Source organism: Triticum aestivum, chromosome 5D, assembly GCF_018294505.1.
Source record: "Triticum aestivum cultivar Chinese Spring chromosome 5D, IWGSC CS RefSeq v2.1, whole genome shotgun sequence".
Lineage (NCBI taxonomy): Eukaryota > Viridiplantae > Streptophyta > Magnoliopsida > Poales > Poaceae > Triticum > Triticum aestivum.
The window spans coordinates 485,896,292-485,905,557 of record NC_057808.1 but is presented as its reverse complement, the minus strand read 5'-3'; positions in this window follow the sequence as shown (position 1 = coordinate 485,905,557).

Sequence of the window (9,266 nt, the reverse complement as noted above, 5' to 3'; positions counted from 1 at the left end):
TGCTCCAAATCAATTCCAGAGACTCACAGGGAGCGAGATTGAGATTAACCAACATGCAAGCATCAACCAAACATGATGATGGACAATCCTTGGCTTGTACTAGTTGTTACCTTCGCAAAACCTGCCGAGGTGGGTGTGGTAATGCCATTTGCTACCGGCGTACATGCCCTGCAACGGCCGTCCCGACGCACGGGTTGCTACTAGTCGGAGCCACGTTATGTCGCCTTCCTCACCGGGGCATCGGCTAGGTGGGTGTTCTCGCCACAGCCAACCCCGATTGGCTTGTCGAGTGGCAGCGGCCAGCGGTGCGCATAAGGTACTCCGATGAAATGGATAAGAGCATCTCAAGCAGATCCCGCAAAACCTCGTCGGCCGATAAAACTTCGGCCGTTTTGCAGGATCTTGCGTTTTTCGGCAATAGATTCGATGAAGTTAGCACAACCAGTAAAAATATTAGAGGCAGCCCGCAAAACCTTCCCTTCGGCGCTATATCTACGGGTCCAGTCGGGATTTAGGGTTACCAAACCCTATGCCTCTGCCTCAAAATCGCCTGCTCCGTCGGTAGCCATCCCGGCCTCTGGCGACAAGTCCAACCTTAATTCCGCTAATTTTTCTCCTACATGGCCGGTGTTGCTCACGGGCGTGGCGTCCGTGGTGGGTCGCCGCCGCACAAACTTGCTCGGGACGAAACGGAGGCTGGCAGCTCCAGCAGGCCCGTAGTCGAGCCATGGCGGCCAGAGAAGGCACATGACCGTGGCCACCTCTCCAGCAGTGCTGGGTGTTCCCCTTGGAACGACTTCAATGAGCTCCATGACACCCTTTCCCTGCACATCCTGAGGTTCAGGGAGGCGGATGCGGAGCCAGAGCTCAGTGCCATGGAGCGATAGTGGCGCCCGGAGAAGAAGGTGTCGTCGACCGTCTCACTGCCGTAAAGAAGGATCACGCCTATGCCAACGCATGCCGCAAGTCTATGGAGAAGTTCTTCCTCCATGCCGAGGTTTAATTTGTAGCATGAACTATGTATTTGCTGTGTACGAACTCGAGTTGTGTGATGAACTATTTGTAGCTCGAGTTGGTTTTTAAATTTATAGTACAAATTATACCGGATATGTTTTGCGGGGACCTTCACGTTCCCGCAAAATTGTTTTAGGAGGAACCCTATAAAATGATTTTGATGTACGAGATTTTACCGGATCTTCTAGAGATGCTCTAAGAAAGAATGGGGAATATGGATGCTGATGGGTGGGCCACGCATCAGCCTAACGGCAGAGTCAAACCGTGTGAGTTTTGGTTGCCACGTCATCACTTACAGTGGGTCACACTGCAATTTTTTTGTCACAATGCGAGTTCATAGTGCTTTCGGCAAAAAACTTACCGAAGACTTTCATAAACTGGTAGTGAAATGATGTTTTTCCTTAGAAGAGTGCATTGTTGTGGTTCTTTCTAACAATTTTCTCGTGTCGCTCCCGAGCGGCGACAAGTGGGATGTCCCATTCCAGCGCTGCCACGGTCCTCCTCCCACTTTGTTACCATAATCCGACTTATGTAGTCGATTTCCAGAGGACCGAACAATTACAGCAAGCATGCCACTAGAATTTGGTAACGATGTTCACCAAACACAGTTACATTAATTCCCAGGAATGACTAGGGGCGCCTCTTCCCGAGGCACACTGGCATCAGTTGTTGTCGGCTTCGCTTGTGCACTCGTTCAATTATGTTAGCATATGTTACATTGTGTGTCTACCTTCATAATATATACTAGGTCTAGGATACACATGTCCTTTTCAAACAGGACTCTGTATCTGGTGCGGCGACACTGCTCAAGGTCTCTCGGGCAACGATTGGGCGGCACGATTGTTGTGATTTGGCAGTGGTGCGATCTATGTCGCGGATGTGCAAGCATACCCCGGTGCAGGCTGGCTCAACAGGCGACGTGGATCTGGTTCGTGGTGGTGGACGACGTCCGGCGGCACGCACATATGGGGGGGGGGGGGGGGCGACTTGCCTGCGCTAGTGCAAACCATCATGTTGTGCTCTCCTTGTCGGCAACTTGTTGGTGGCGTCGGTCCGTGCCGAGCTCCCATGGTGCTGCTATACGGTTGGATGGATCGGTGCCGATGGCCACTTATGTGGCGGTGTGTGGGCTCACCTAGGCTAAGGCCAGAGGGCTAGGGGTTTGCTCGGCGGCGGCCGTCGGTAGCCACCGGGTTGTGTCCCCCCGGATTCCACCAGGACTGGTTCAAAACGCAAGCATGGGCGCCTTTGGCAGGGGAGACATTGATGCAGACCCGATGGTTGATCCAGGTTAGGAGTGAGAGGGCCTTCCATTCTTCCTACCGTGGTTGGTGCGTTGTGATGTGGAATGTTGGCGATGTCATGCGAGATGGATGCTGGGGTGGTGGCCTCGGATGGCAATACACATGGTTGGCTATGTCTCTTGGTCATTTGGGCTGTAGCGGATGGTAGCTCACGCCCGATCTTTGCTGTTGGCATTGGCGATGCTCAGATCTAGATCTGGAGGCTTGTAATCGTCACGGTTATCCTGGGTGTCTCGCGGTGACATAGATCTAGATCCGGAGTTGGAGGTGACGTTTTCCTTCTTGAGGGCTTTGTGGTGGAGCTGAGGTTTCCAAGGCGTGTCGTGGCATTATATTCATGCATACATGTGTTATCTTTATCTTTCGGTAAAATAGAGCGTGCGTTTGTGTTGTCGAGTTATGTAGGGATTCGTTTTGTCAGAGAACTCCCTCGCTATCTTATATCGTTCGTTCCTGTACTTTGGTTTATGTTTTTTCTATAAAGCAGGACGAGAGCCTGTTTCAAGTAATATACGTTGAATTTTTTTAATACACACCGAACATTTTTGTAATATATATAGTGAACTTTTTATAATATACGATGAACATATTTTCGGTATACACTGAATTCGTGAACATTTTTAAAATTTGGCACATTTTTTAAATTTTGAGAATTTTCTGAATTTTGGTACAATTTTTAAATTCCAGAAACATTGGGGCCGGAAGTGGGGCAGCCGATTGACGCCCGCTACAGCGTCGCTTGCACTGTTTCGCACCTATATTCGTCGAACAGGTCTGGTGAGCCACAGAAAATTGGCATTCCGAATATTTTCCTAAAATCGCCCATTTCCCAGCTTGCTTCCTCGTACAAGAATAATCTTATCAAGCTTCCTCGTACAAGAATAATCTCATTTTCTAAGTACGTCAAAGCTACTGACTACGTCTGGACTACATGACCAGAGCTCAAAATAGACACGTATTGCTTTTGTTGTTCTCGTGAGACGTGTAAGAGTGGAACAACTCAACTCAACTGAGGAATGAAGTAAAAAGTGGAACACAGGGTCATATACTCTTGGACACATACAAAGATAGCTTCCTATTTATAAGGGAACGACGCAACATACGGAGTACATATAGAAAATAAAATCGATGATGTAATAGTTGCGCACAATTACTGTTGCGTTGTGTGTTAGAGTTGTGTCGAATATTATTGTACAAGATAGGTTACAGTTGGACTCTGGGTAGTATTGTGTTTACATGGTATGGAGTCGTCTGAATAGTATTGTATTTACAAGGTATATGGAGTCGTGCCCTAGTAGGATACTTCTATCCTAGCCTCTCATATACAACCAGTGTGGACACACGTTGTAACCTATGTTAGAGTTGTGTCGAATATTGTGTACACGTTGGGTTACACTTGGACTCTGAGTTGTACTGTGTTTAGATAGGATATGGAGTCGTGTCCTAGTAAGACACTTCTATCCTAGGCCTCTCATATATAGTGGGGGTAGACACACGATGTAACATATGCCAACATAATAGCACCAGAACGCGGGGGAAGCTGGCGGCATGTGCCGGCGTCCAGGGCGACCGGGTACGGTATTGTAGCGGTGTCATGGGGAGGAGCGCCCATAGTCAGGCCCCGGGGATGTAGCCATATCGGTGAACCTCGTTAACAAATCTCGGTGTCATGCTCGTGTGATTGCTTGGTCCTCGAATGATCGACGGTATGCCTCAGATTTATTCTAATAAGTGGTATCATGAGCTAGGTTGTTGGGAGGCCGTGGAAGGTTGATCTAGAGGAAGGAAGAAAGCATCAACGGAAGTCTGCAGGAAGCAATCCTAATACGGGATATGTCATCGGCGAGTTATGATGCATGAGCAGATGTATTGGTCGTCTTGTGATCTTTGGTGAAGCAATTGGAAGCGAGCAGCAGAATCGGCGAGTTCGACGGTACAAGGCGAACGACACGAAAATCGGATATCAGGCAGGCTGGCAGCAGTTTTTGGCGACTCGGCAAGATCGAGCAATCGAGATCGGATCGTGGCTGAGTGGTAGCGCTCACAGAGGCTTGTGGCCCAGGTAGGGCGCCAGTGGCTGCCAAGGCCAGACTGTGATGGCCCAAGGCCCATAGGGGTGCGGCTGTGCAGGCAGCCCATGGCTGGGGTGGCGGCTGATGAAGGGGATCGTAGCAGAATTTTAAAATTTTCCTACGCTCACCAAGATTCATCTATGGAGTATACTAGCAACGAGGGGAAAGGAGTGCATCTACATACCCTTGTAGATCGCGAGCGGAAGCGTTCCAATGAACGAGGTTGATGGAGTCATACTCGCCGTGATACAAATCACCGATGACCGAGTGCCGAACGGACGGCACCTCCGCGTTCAACACACGTACGGAGCAGCGACGTCTCCTCCTTCTTGATCCAGCAAGGGGGAAGGAGAGGTTGATGGAGATCCAGTAGCACGACGGCGTGGTGGTGGATGTAGCGGGATCTCGGTAGGGCTTCGCCGAGCTTCTGCGAGAGAGAGAGGTGTTGCAGGGGAGGAGGGAGGCGCCCAAGGCTGTTGTGTTGCTGCCCTCCCTCCCCCCTTTCTATAGGCCCCGTGGGAGGGGGGGCGCCGGCCAGGAGCCCATCTGGATGGGGGGGCGGCGGCTAGGGGGGAGACTTGCCCCCCAAGGCAAGTGGGGCGCCCCCCCCCCACCCTAGGGTTTCCAACCCTAGGCGCAGGGGGAAGGCCCATGGGGGGCGCCCCAGCCCACTAAGGGCTGGTTGCCTTCCCACTTCAGCCCATGGGGCCCTCCGGGATAGGTGGCCCCACCCGGTGGACCCCCGGGACCCTTCCGGTGGTCCCGGTACAATACCGGTGACCCCCGAAACTTTCCCGGTGGCCGAAACTTGACTTCCTATATATAATTCTTCACCTCCGGACCATTCCGGAACTCCTCGTGACGTCCGGGATCTCATCCGGGACTCCGAAAAACTTTCGGGTTTCCGCATACTCATATCTCTACAACCCTAGCGTCACCGAACCTTAAGTGTGTAGACCCTACGGGTTCGGGAGACATGCAGACATGACCGAGACGCCTCTCCGGTCAATAACCAACAGCGGGATCTGGATACCCATGTTGGCTCCCACATGTTCCACGATGATCTCATCGGATGAACCACGATGTCGAGGATTCAATCAATCCGTATACAATTCCCTTTGTCAATCGGTATGTTACTTGCCCGAGATTCGATCGTCGGTATCCCAATACCTTGTTCAATCTCGTTACCGGCAAGTCTCTTTACTCGTATCGCAATGCATGATCCTGTGACTAACGCCTTAGTCACATTGAGCTCATTATGATGATGCATTACCGAGTGGGCCCAGAGATACCTCTCCGTCATACGGAGTGACAAATCCCAGTCTCGATCCGTGCCAACCCAACAGACACTTTCGGAGATACCCGTAGTGTACCTTTATAGTCACCCAGTTACGTTGTGACGTTTGGCACACCCAAAGTACTCCTACGATATCCGGGAGTTGCACGATCTCATGGTCTAAGGAGAAGATACTTGACATTGGAAAAGCTCTAGCAAACGAACTACACGATCTTTGAGCTATGCTTAGGATTGGGTCTTGTCCATCACATCATTCTCCTAATGATGTGATCCCGTTATCAATGACATCCAATGTCCATAGTCAGGAAACCATGACTATCTGTTGATCAACGAGCTAGTCAACTAGAGGCTTACTAGGGACACGTTGTGGTCCATGTATTCACACATGCATTACGATTTCCGGATAACACAATTATAGCATGAACAATAGACAATTACCATGAACAAAGAAATAAACCATTTATTATTGCCTCTAGGGCATATTTCCAACAGTCTCCCACTTGCACTAGAGTCAATAATCTAGTTACATTGTGATGAATCGAACACCCATTGCGTCCTGGTGTTGATCATGTTTTGCTCTAGGGAGAGGTTTAGTCAACGGATCTGCTACATTCAGGTCCGTATGTACTTTACAAATATCTATGTCTCCATTTTGAACACTTTCACGAATGGAGTTGAAGCGATGCTTGATATGCCTGGTCTTCCTGTGAAACCTGGGCTCCTTCGCAAGGGAAATAGCTCCAGTGTTGTCACAGAAGAGAGTCATCGGGCCCGACGCATTGGGAATCACCCCTAGGTCGGTAATGAACTCCTTCATCCAGACTGCTTCCTGTGCTGCCTCCGAGGCTGCCATGTACTCCGCTTCACATGTAGATCCCGCCACGACGCTTTGCTTGCAACTGCACCAGCTTACTGCTCCTCCATTCAAAATATACACGTATCCGGTTTGTGACTTCGAGTCATCCAGATCTGTGTCGAAGCTAGCGTCGACGTAACCCTTTACGACGAGCTCTTCGTCACCTCCATAAACGAGAAACATATCCTTAGTCCTCTTCAGGTACTTCAGGATATTCTTGACCGCTGTCCAGTGTTCCATGCCGGGATTACTTTGGTACCTTCCTACCAAACTTACGGCAAGGTTTACATCAGGTCTGGTACACAGCATGGCATACATAATAGACCCTATGGCCGAGGCATAGGGGATGACACTCATCTTTTCTCTATCTTCTGCCGTGGTCGGGCATTGAGCCGTGCTCAATTGCACACCTTGCAATACAGGCAAGAACCCCTTCTTGGACTGATCCATATTGAACTTCTTCAATATCTTGTCAAGGTAAGTACTCTGTGAAAGACCAATGAGGCGTCTTGATCTATCTCTATAGATCTTGATGCCTAATATATAAGCAGCTTCTCCAAGGTCCTTCATTGAAAAACACTTATTCAAATAGGCCTTTATACTTTCCAAGAATTCTATATCATTTCCCATCAATAGTATGTCATCCACATATAATATGAGAAATGCTACAGAGCTCCCACTCACTTTCTTGTAAACACAGGCTTCTCCATAAGTCTGTGTAAACCCAAACGCTTTGATCATCTCATCAAAGCGAATGTTCCAACTCCGAGATGCTTGCACCAGCCCATAGATTGAGCGCTGGAGCTTGCATACTTTGTTAGCATTCTTAGGATCGACAAAACCTTCCGGCTGCATCATATACAATTCTTCCTTAAGGAAGCCGTTAAGGAATGCCGTTTTGACGTCCATCTGCCATATCTCATAATCATAGTATGCGGCAATTGCTAACATGATTCGGACGGACTTCAGCTTCGCTACGGGTGAGAAAGTCTCATCGTAGTCAACCCCTTGAACTTGTCGATAACCCTTAGCGACAAGTCGAGCCTTATAGATGGTCACATTACCATCCGCGTCTGTCTTCTTCTTAAAGATCCATTTATTTTCTATGGCTCGCCGATCATCGGGCAAGTCAGTCAAAGTCCATACTTCGTTTTCATACATGGATCCTATCTCGGATTTCATGGCTTCTAGCCATTTGTCGGAATCCGGGCCCGCCATCGCTTCTTCATAGTTCGAAGGTTCACCGTTGTCTAACAACATGATTTCCAGGACAGGGTTGCCGTACCACTCTGGTGCGGAACGTGTCCTTGTGGACCTACGAAGTTCAGTAGTAACTTGATCCGAAGCTTCATGATCATCATCATTAACTTCCTCCCCAGTCGGTGTAGGCACCACAGGAACATCTTCCCGCGCTGCGCTACTTTCCGGTTCGGAAGGGGTGACTATCACCTCATCAAGTTCCACTTTCCTCCCACTCAATTCTTTCGAGAGAAACTCTTTCTCCAGAAAGGACCCGTTCTTGGCAACGAAGATCTTGCCTTCGGATCTGAGGTAGAAGGTATACCCAATAGTTTCCTTAGGGTATCCTATGAAGACGCATTTCTCCGACTTGGGTTCGAGCTTTTCAGGTTGAAGTTTCTTGACATAAGCATCGCATCCCCAAACTTTTAGAAACGACAGCTTAGGTTTCTTCCCAAACCATAATTCATACGGTGTCGTCTCAACGGATTTCGACGGAGCCCTATTTAAAGTGAATGCGGCAGTCTCTAAAGCATAGCCCCAAAATGAGAGCGGTAAATCGGTAAGAGACATCATAGATCGCACCATATCCAATAGAGTGCGATTACGACGTTCGACACACCGTTTCGCTGAGGTGTTCCAGGCGGCGTGAGTTGTGAAACGATTCCACATTTCCTTAAGTGCGCACCAAATTCGTGACTTAAATATTCTCCACCACGATCTGATCGTAAGAATTTTATTTTCCTGTCACGTTGATTCTCAACCTCACTCTGAAATTCCTTGAACTTTTCAAAGGTTTCAGACTTGTGTTTCATTAGGTAGACATACCCATATCTACTTAAGTCATCAGTGAGAGTGAGAACATAACGATATCCTCCGCGAGCCTCAACACTCATTGGACCGCACACATCGGTATGTATGATTTCCAATAAGTTGGTTGCTCGCTCCATTGTTCCGGAGAACGGAGTCTTGGTCATCTTACCCATGAGGCATGGTTCGCACGTGTCAAATGATTCGTAATCAAGAGACTCCAAAAGTCCATCTGCATGGAGCTTCTTCATGCGCTTGACACCAATGTGACCAAGGCGGCAGTGCCACAAGTATGTGGGACTATCGTTATCAACTTTACATCTTTTGGTATTCACACTATGAATATGTGTAACATCACGTTCGAGATTCATCAAGAATAAACCATTGACCAGCGGGGCATGACCATAAAACATATCTCTCAAATAAATAGAACAACCATTATTCTCGGATTTAAATGAGTAGCCATCTCGAATTAAACGAGATCCAGATACAATGTTCATGCTCAAAGCTGGCACTAAATAACAATTATTGAGGTTTAAAACTAATCCCGTAGGTAGATGCAGAGGTAGCGTGCCGACGGCGATCACATCGACCTTGGAACCATTCCCGACGCGCATCGTCACCTCGTCCTTTGCCAGTCTCCGTTTATTCCGCAGTTCCTGTTTTGAGTTACA